This window comes from Trichechus manatus, unplaced genomic scaffold (genome assembly GCF_000243295.1).
Source record: "Trichechus manatus latirostris isolate Lorelei unplaced genomic scaffold, TriManLat1.0 scaffold00175, whole genome shotgun sequence".
Taxonomy (NCBI): Eukaryota; Metazoa; Chordata; class Mammalia; order Sirenia; family Trichechidae; genus Trichechus; species Trichechus manatus.
Genome location: NW_004444111.1, coordinates 3,752,226 through 3,761,750, shown reverse-complemented (window position 1 = coordinate 3,761,750; position 9,525 = coordinate 3,752,226).

The following is a 9,525-nucleotide window of genomic DNA, read 5'->3' as shown; positions in this document are numbered from 1 at the left end:
GCAGGTGAGGGCGGCGTCCCGCCGAGCGCGCTCTGGCTCCTGCCGCAGCCGCCAGTTGCCCGTCTGGCCGCACAGCCGGCAACGGCAACAGCATTACCGCTGCCAGCCCGGGGTGAGGCGCCCCGCCGGCGCCGCCCCCGCAGGCCCCCGGACACCAGCCAAAGAGCGCCCCGGCGACGCGCGTTGCGGCCAGAGACCAGGAGCCCGCGCGAAGGAGGGCGGGCGCAGTGTGGGCCGAAGAAGGGGGCGGGCCGAGAGGGAGGGGGAGCCGCAGAGGAACTCCGGGACTGGCGGGCGCGTCGAGACCCGCGGCGACTCGGCGCGCTCGCTCGGAACTCCGCCGGCGGCGCTGCGCGGGGACTGGAGGAAGTCTGTAGGCGCCCCGCGACACCCCCGCCGTCTCCCCCTCCCCGCGCCAAGGAAATACTGAGCCTTCTGATTGGCCCGCGGCGAAATCGGCGAGGTATCCGTGCTCCCTCCCTCTTGCCCCCGCGCCGGGACCTCAGCCCTGGATCGCCTCCTGCGTCACCCCCTCCCCTGCCGCCTGGGGACCACAGCGCTTGCTACGCCGCTGGGGCCTGGGAAACGAGTAAGGGCCTCCAATAACGTTCTGCCCTGGGGATCGATAATGAAGGGTGATGTACCTGGACATAAAAGGGTATCACGAAGAGGGGAGTAATTTTCTCCCAAAATAAACCCTCAGGGAACACAGTGTATTTCCTTCCTGGATTAATTCAGCTCACCGCCCCCCGCCCCCCGTCTTTTCTATACAGACATACTGTCAGTGTGTTATGGATATATGTCTATCCCTATAATAGGACTTGCCTTCACATCTGAAGGTGAGCACTGGGGTAGTCCTGCTGTATAGCTTTTTCTGTTTTCCAGGCGGGGCTGAAAAGACTTACCTGCAGCCATTAATAGGCCTTGGAGCGCTGCAGCCCAACCAGCTTCAATAGGCAGTGTCTAGAGTTTAATCCACCTCTTATGTCGTGCTCTACCCTTTGTTCAAAAACTGCTTCTTCCTACTAGTTAAATTAGCCTCGTTCCTTATCTATGCCATATTTTTCCAACGTCTGGGTGTGGGTGTTTCTTTTTCAACGCAGAAAGTGGCTGGATACACTATTACTGCTGGAAATACTTGTATGTCAGATGCAGTGGTACTGAACCATCGCTTAATTGCAAGCAGATTTGGTACCTTCTTACCAAGGTACTCGTGCCTTGGATGGTCTCGAAGATAGTGCTATGTAACGTGGAGCCTGAAACACATAAATTTATAGTCCCACTAAGGCCTTTTATTAACTGTGAGACTCATACCGTCTGTGGGCTTGCTTTTTCAGCCCTGAGACTGGATTCAATACCACTTCACAAGGCTGTGAGATTAAATGGGATAACTGTGTAAAATGCTTGGCATGGTGTCTGGCACATAAGAGATTCCCTTACATCCCATTAAACAGTTCACTGGATGGAATCACCAAGTTCAAATTTGTTTTTTTAATACTTTGTTTTTTGGAGTACTTACAAGTTAGTCAACTTCTCTGGCTAATTTGATATTTAATGTGAAAGTTAATGATGTTGTAACATTTTTTTAGATGCTTCAGATAAACTTGAAGTGCAAACTGGAGCAGCGCATTAAATAAAAGATAAAGCTCACTTGTTGAAAAAAAAGCAAAACCTACGCAAGCAAACGAAATCCCTGAACGCTCAGGAAGCAAAAATTGTAGTGTTTTCTGTCTCTGACCCCACTAAGTTTTCATCTCTCTTTCTTTGCAGTTCAACTGGTTGTCTACAAAGCTGCCACCACCATACCACCAGTCTAGACATAGCTCGTTTATGTAACTTTGCTGGCCTTGTTGTTAGGTGTCATGGAGTCAGTACATAGCAAGCTTATGTAAAACAGAATGAAACACTGTCTGGTCCTGCGCCAGTGGGCTCAAGCATAACGACAGTTGTCAGAATGGTGGTGGTGGTTACTGGCCTAGCAAGGGACTATTCTTCCCAGGCAAGGATTTTTTTTTTTTTTAAGAAAGTTTATTATAAAACTAAGAGAGGAGTAGTAACATCACAGAAATCAGTGAATTCATCTCTTAAGATAAATCTGAAGTCTACGTACAGATGCGTTTGGCTGGCATAGATTTCTGGAAACCCACAATCACTGGCATCGCCCTTAATTTTAACCCTGCTTCTTTCAGTGTATCATGTTCATCAAGATCACCACAGTATTTAAGACTGGCTAGTTCTCCCCTGAAGTAAAATGTGACTACTTCGTTTATTGTTCCAGAAAAGCAGCTCTAGCTGGTACAGCCATTAGCCCTGTTTATTGCCAGCCATGTAGAGAGGCAGCCACAGCCTCTGAGGTCAGACAGCCTAGGGTTGAATCCTAATCGCTCTTTGACCAAAAAAGGTATTTAAGTTCCCTGTGACTCCATTTCCTTCTAAGCAGTAGATGATAATAGTACCTCGTAGAGTTGTTTAAAGGAGTCCTGGTAGCACAACAGTTGATGCTAACCAAAAGGTTGGCAGTTTGAACCCACCCAGCGACTTCAAGAGAGAAAGATCTGGCAATCTGTTCCCATAAAGATTACAATTTAGAAAACCCTACAGCGGCAGTTCTACTCTGTCACATGGGGTCACTATGAGTCGAAAGTCCACTTGATGGCACCTGACAACAACAAAGTTGTTGTGAGGATTAAACTAAATGAATTAATGCTTCTACAGAGCTTGGAAAAAGTGCTTGGTACATAGCAAGCACTATTTGAGTGTTTTTTAAGTTTATTTTTAAAAATTTCTCCTTTAGGTCACTCTCTGCCAACAGTAACAAGTGATTCTGGTCTCTTTCTGTTTAAAAGCCAAATTTCCTAGTGAGTCATCTTGAAGTCTCAGGGATGCCTTCGGGTCCTAGCACATTTGCAAAGCCAAGAGAGGTGAAATACTCAGAGCTCAAGAAACACCGAGTCTTTTCCTTTTCAAACCCAGGTTATCAACTGGTATTTCCTCAGGAGGCAGGTAAGCCCTGCAACAGAGAAGTACCCTTGCAGAAATCTAAAAAGTTTAATTATATGATATGGAACGGAAATTAAACCTATAATAGTAAGATATTGATTACAGTAGTAAGCCACAACTAAATTTCATTTAACTCTTTTGTTCTAAGTTTATTACCACCAAGTATTCCTTTTATTGCTTTCTGTCCACTAGAGACCCCATGTGTTTAAATATTTGAGAATCAAACTGAATAAATTAAGTCATAACTAATGCTTTTCTAATTGTATTAATCAGAAATATATTACTGAGATTGCAATTGAAGCAAAGAAAAATGTAGTTGTTTAATGGGATGATTAGCATTTTACTTGCTCTGTGCTAATTGAGTGAGGATGAACAATATCCATTAAGTATTTTGGATTTGTTCATAACTTTGCCAAAATAAAAACCAATAATTTTTTTTCTATTAATTAGGGAATAAAAAAGGACTGAAAGAAAATAACTTATAGAATCTCGTTTTTATGGTTGCTAAGGGTTCAGACCTCCATATTATAATCATGGATTAAATATAGTCATTTTATAAAATATACTTTCTCTGCATCTGAGATTCAGCTAAAGAAAATTATTAGGTTTTATGCTTACTTCCTTTTGTTTGCCTAGATAGTTGATTTTTTTAACTCATAAATTGAAATGAAGATTGTATAAAAGTTAGACATTGGCATGATTCAGATAATGGAATATATATTCAAAAACATTGTTGTGGTAAAGCTTATTAAAATGTTCTGCATCCTACTTTGGTGAGTGGCATCTGGGGTCTTAAACGCTTGCAAGCTGCCGTCTAAGATGCATCAGTTGGACCCAGCCACCTGGAGTAAAGGAGAATGAAGAACACCAAAGACACAAGGAAAGTATTAGCCCAAGAGACAGAAAAGGGCCACATAAACCAGAGACTTCATCAGTTTGAGACCAGAAGAACTGGATGATGCCCAGCTACCACCAGTGACCTCCCTGACAGGGAACACAACAGAGTCCTGGATGGAGCAGGAGAAAGGTGGGGTGTAGAACTCAAATTCTAGTAAGAAGACCAGACTTAATGGTCTGACTGAGACTGGAGGAACCCTGGAAAGCATGGCCCCCGGATTGTCTATCAGCCTAGGACTAAAACAATTTCTGAGGCCAACTCTTCAGACAGGGATTGGACTGGACTGTGGGACATAAAGTGATACTTGTGAGGAGTGTGCCTTTTAGCTCAAGTAGATAAAAGAGACTAAAGGGGCAGCTTCTGTCCGGAGGTGAGATGGAAAGGCAGAGAGGGTTAGGAGCTGGATGAATGGACATGGGGAATCAGGGGTGGAAAGGAGGAGTGTGCTGTCACAGTATAGGGAGAGTAATTAGGGTCACATAACAGTGTGTGTATAAATTTTTGTATGGGAAAAAAATAAAAATATTGTTGTGGTAGAGAAACTTCTCTTAAATAAAGCCCATTTTCCCATTGGTCTTCATTACAAGTACAGTCAGAGTTCTGCTGAGAAAATATTTGTCCCTGAAACTATTTAGGTTATATTAAAGAAATTTTAAAAGAAGTAAATCTTACATTTGAGAGCAAACATGGTCACTTTAAATCAAGATTTTAATATGAAAAGGTCTCTGGGTGGTGCAAACAGTTTCCACTGGACTACTAAGAAGTTAGAACCCGCCCGGCGGCACCATGGAAGAAAGGCTTGTTGATCTGCTTCCGTAAAGATTACAGCCAAGAAAACCCTGTGGAGCAGTTCTACTCTGTAACACGGGGTCGCCAGGAGTTTTATACATATGAAATAGTACAGAATTTTAGAATACACACAGAAATGGTAAAAAAAAAAAAGAAAGAAAGAAAGAAAACCACAGAAATGGTAGCAATTTCAGCAGTTGACCCAAATTTCATACTGATCTTAAAGGTCCTTAACCCTTTCATCTTAAACCCAAGATCATTCTTTCACATCGTAAGAATGCCCTGTAGCTTTTTCAAGTATTCAACCCACTTTCCTATTGTTTTCACAACATTCCTTTGGGGCAATTATGGAAAGTATTATTATGCCATTTGGGGATGAGGAAACCAAAGTTCAATGAGGCAACATAACTGGCCTGAGGTCTCATGGCAATAAGGCAGCAGAGCTGGGAAGAGAGCCAAGATGTTATCAGCCTTGTTCAGTGCCCTTTCCACCAATCACACCAGCTCCGCCCTTTCCTCGCACGGTTTACTTTGCCTGCCAGGGCAAATGTTTTAGATATATGTGCATTCCATCCTTCATACTTGCTTTACTGATTTTGCCCTAGACATCTGTGTCAGGAAACAATATAGATTGCACTACCAGGTACCCTAGGAAGAAAAAATGTGGTGAGGTTAAGGCTCAACTGTCTAATCTTTGCTTGTAACCAAGCAGTTCACAAGTCAAAATGAGAAAATCATTAGATGGAGTTTGCTTTATCTCTTCTTTTTCTCAGCTTAATGCTAGCTTTAGTCATCAGAGTGCTAGTTTGCCTTAAAGGGAGGCTAACGATTAGCCCCTGATTCAAAGCCAGCAAATCTTAGGCTGACTGGAAAAAAAAAGAAGACTGCCCAATGAGGGTACAAATGAGAATTTGTTCAGAAAACTATGAGGTTGGGCATGGAGAGACAGACAGTGAAAAGCAAAGATAGGAGATCAAAAGAGTTGTCAAATCCTGTACAAGGTAGCACTCTGTGCCTTCCTTGGAAAGGGATGCTATTTGAGCCCCAAGAGGGTAAATGTAGGAGGCTGCCTTCACCTGTGTGAGGCTGCAGCCACCCAGGCCCTACACAGCCCTCCAAAAGGCACACCTGTAACCCAGACATGCAGGCCACCTCGGGTGTTGTGCACACCAATTGGACAATTTAGCCCTAGAGAGAAGGGCCATATAAACTGGGCTGCTGAACAGACAAAATAATATCCACATTCCTAGAGCTGCCTTGAATTCTAAACAGTTAGTCCTGGGTATCCCTGAGAACCCAGCATTTCTGTCTTTCTTATTGATACATATTTCATTGTTAAAAAACAAACCGTCCATCACTTGAAACAGTATAAAAGAATCTGCTTATTATGGCCCAAATAGCCTACCCTCAGTCATTTTAAATAGAAAAAAAAAATTTTAAGTCATTTTCTGAACACAGTTCTATTTTGGCGATATACAGTAGTATCCCAGAACCTAGTACAAAAGCTGGACAATAATTATTAAATGAATGGATTAACACTCCCAAACTTTTACATAATTTTATATATTCCTTTTAGATTAGTGTAACAACCAGTACCAATCAGTTCACTTCAACTCACCCAGATTATATTATCAAAAGAGCCATCTTTGTACAGTAGATAACTCATAAAAGTAAAAGATATATAGATGAAGAGTGGTATGCTATGAAAGTGTTCTATCATATCAAAGCTTAACAGCTGTAGCATACAAAGCAAGGCAAGTGATACAGGATAACTTCTAATTAAGGACATTTGTAGGCCATTTTCTCTCCATTTATTATAGTTATTGTAAGGATCATAGGATTTTTCTCTGTTCTTTTAATGACTAAATCACTGTGAGGGAAAAACTACTTTCTGAGCTTAAATGAGTAAATGTTGAAGTGAGAAATAGAATTCAGATGAATTTGATTAAGGATTTCAGTGTTGCTGTGTCTGGAAAGGAAGCTCTCTAGTACTGAGGTCCCGACTTAAACAAAAATCCACAAGTTTACAGTCACAGGAAGGATTTGAGTGACCATAACAAGATGTGTAAAAAATAAGAACTTTTGGTATGTCAGATCTATCCAAAAGAAAGAAAGAAACCAAAGTCTTTTCAGCCTGAAAATTATGGATTATACCAGTTCACCATGATCAATAAGCAATGACCTAGAAATGTAGCACCTGGCAACCTTAGACAAATTATTACCATAATCCAACATATTAGTTCCAAGAAAAAAATACAGTACCTCTCATAAAGCCCAAAAAACACATTTTATTCAATTAAGCAGTTTCTGATGTTAAAACTCTTCATAAAATAGTTATATGATGATATGTTATTATTTTTTAAGCTGTCTCAAGTTACATCAACATGAAGAATGTGGAATCATCCTCATTCTCATGAAAAAGACTTAATTGGCAAGAATTAACCAGTGCACTTGGATAAGAAAATTAAGAGGTAGGAGTAGTGGAAGTGATAAAGTCATCGTTGTTTGTAGATTATGTGATTATAAAAAAAAAAAAAAAGCATTAATTGGAAAACATATTAGATCTAACAAGAGAGATTAAAGAGCCAATTAAAAAAATTATGCACATTTACCCAGTCTAGCACAGGAAAGGAAACCCTGGTGGTGTAGTGGTTAAGAGCTACCACTGCTAACCAAAAGGTCGGCAGTTTGCATTCACCAGGTGCTCCTTGGAAACTCTATGGGGCAGTTCTACTCTGTCCTATAAGGTCGCTATGATTTGTTTTTGTTTTTGTTTTTTTTTTTTGAAGCACAGGAATACATTCCTAGAAATTAGAGCTCTAATTGAACTTACTTGTATGGGCTCCTATAGTTCCAAATAAGGTTCCCGGGTGTTAGAAAAGGTTTGCACTCAGCTGGTAACCAAAAGGTTGGTGGTACTGTGGAAGAAAAGCCTTGGAGATCTGCTTCCATTAAGATTACAGCCAAGAAAACCCTATGAAGAAGTTCTACTCTGTAATACACAGGGTTGCCAGGAGTTAGAATCGACTTGACAGCTAACTCAAAGATTGGAGATTTGAGTCCACCCAGAGGCGCCTTGGAAGAAAGGCCTAGAGATCTACTTTCGACTGAAAACAGCCATTGAAAATCCTATGGAGCACAGTTCTAGTCTGATACACATGGGTTTGCCATGAGTAGGAACTGACTCAATGGCAACTGGTTTATAGTTCCTATGGAGAAGCATTGTATGCATGTACTTAAGTAACTGCTCAGTGCTTCCAGGTTTGTAGCCATGTTTAGGATATCCTTCAAAATGTGAAAAGACTTCTACTAATTTCCTAATGTTCTTTAGTCTCTGCTTCCTCAAATATTTCCCTGGAGGTATCAAAAGTTGCCAGAAAATTTGCATTCTAATTTAAAGTCTGACCCTCTGCCCTTGTTCCTTTGCAGTAGGTAGAACACAATGGTAGAAAAACTTTGGAAGTAAATGTGTGTCGAAAGTATTTACCAGAACTCAAAATAAAAGCCAAAAAGAGGTTGCAGCAGAGAAAACAACATAATTGTAGTGCACATTGGTTGTGTTTGGTGGCGGCGTGGTTCAATAGTACCCATTGGATGAACACACAATAGCACTTAGAAAATGAAGAAAAATCATATTAAGAGGGTAATAGAATACATTGTTTGATATATAAATACATTGCTACACATATAGCATATTCTATTTTCTTAAATATCACAAAGATAGCAAATGGAAAATATAATGTTCTACATTATATTACAAAATTGATAAAATCTGATAGCTTTTCCCCATACAAATATTAACTGTTAGACTTATAATAATCAACAACAAAAGGATCTCAAATACAGTAGCAACAAAATATATAATACCTACGAATAAATTGAAAAAGACATGCACAACACTAATGTGAATGGAAAACATCAACAACCAAAAATGGAGAAGGATAAAAAAAGACTTGAAAAATGGAAATGATGGGAAATTCAACATTATAAAGACATTGATTCTCCTAAATGTGACCATGAATGTTAGATTATGACCAAACTAGAGAATTAAATCACTTTTCCCAAAAATAGGTAGCTTAAGGCATAAGACAACTTCTTAACTATAACAACGTTTATAATCAATACCAATTGTGTTTCTCATATTGTTCACCTGATTAATTAGGCTTGAAAAATATGGTTATGGTCAGGGTAAGAAAAAAAATCTAAATAAATAAAGTCTTTCCTTCAGGAAGATAGATGTAAACAGGAAGCATTTCCATACTAATCTGCTAGAGTCTGAAATGGAGAAGATCAGCAATTGCAAACAAGAGTTGCCTTCCAAGGTGGAAACATCACCTGCACTAAGCATAACATGCCTTTGCTTACACAGAGTAGAGCTGTGTACCAAGCAAGACTGGACATCTTTAAACACACCAACCTCTGCAGGACAGTAGAGTACTAGATAGAGAACGATTGCTCAGAGTCTGTCCAAGCTCTGCAATAGGTTGAAAGAGCCATTGTACCAAGGAGAGGACACGAAGTGAGTTCAGTAAGAGTCCTTTGTGAGCTAAGATCTTGACCACTGATCAGAATGAAAAACACCTTTAGGGCTTTTGTTCACATAGGTATTTGCAGCAATTGGCAACTACTGTTGAGTTTTAATAGATTTAAGTTCTGGTCCTGATGTAAGTTGTCTTAGAATAACTTATTTCAGTAAAATTTTTTTCTAAATTTTGTAGGTGACACTGAGCTTCTATTAAAGGTGATGGAAAAATCTGGAAACAGACAGTGGTGATGGTTGAACAACATGATGAATATAATTAATGTTACTGAATTGTACATGTGAACAAGGTTGAAAT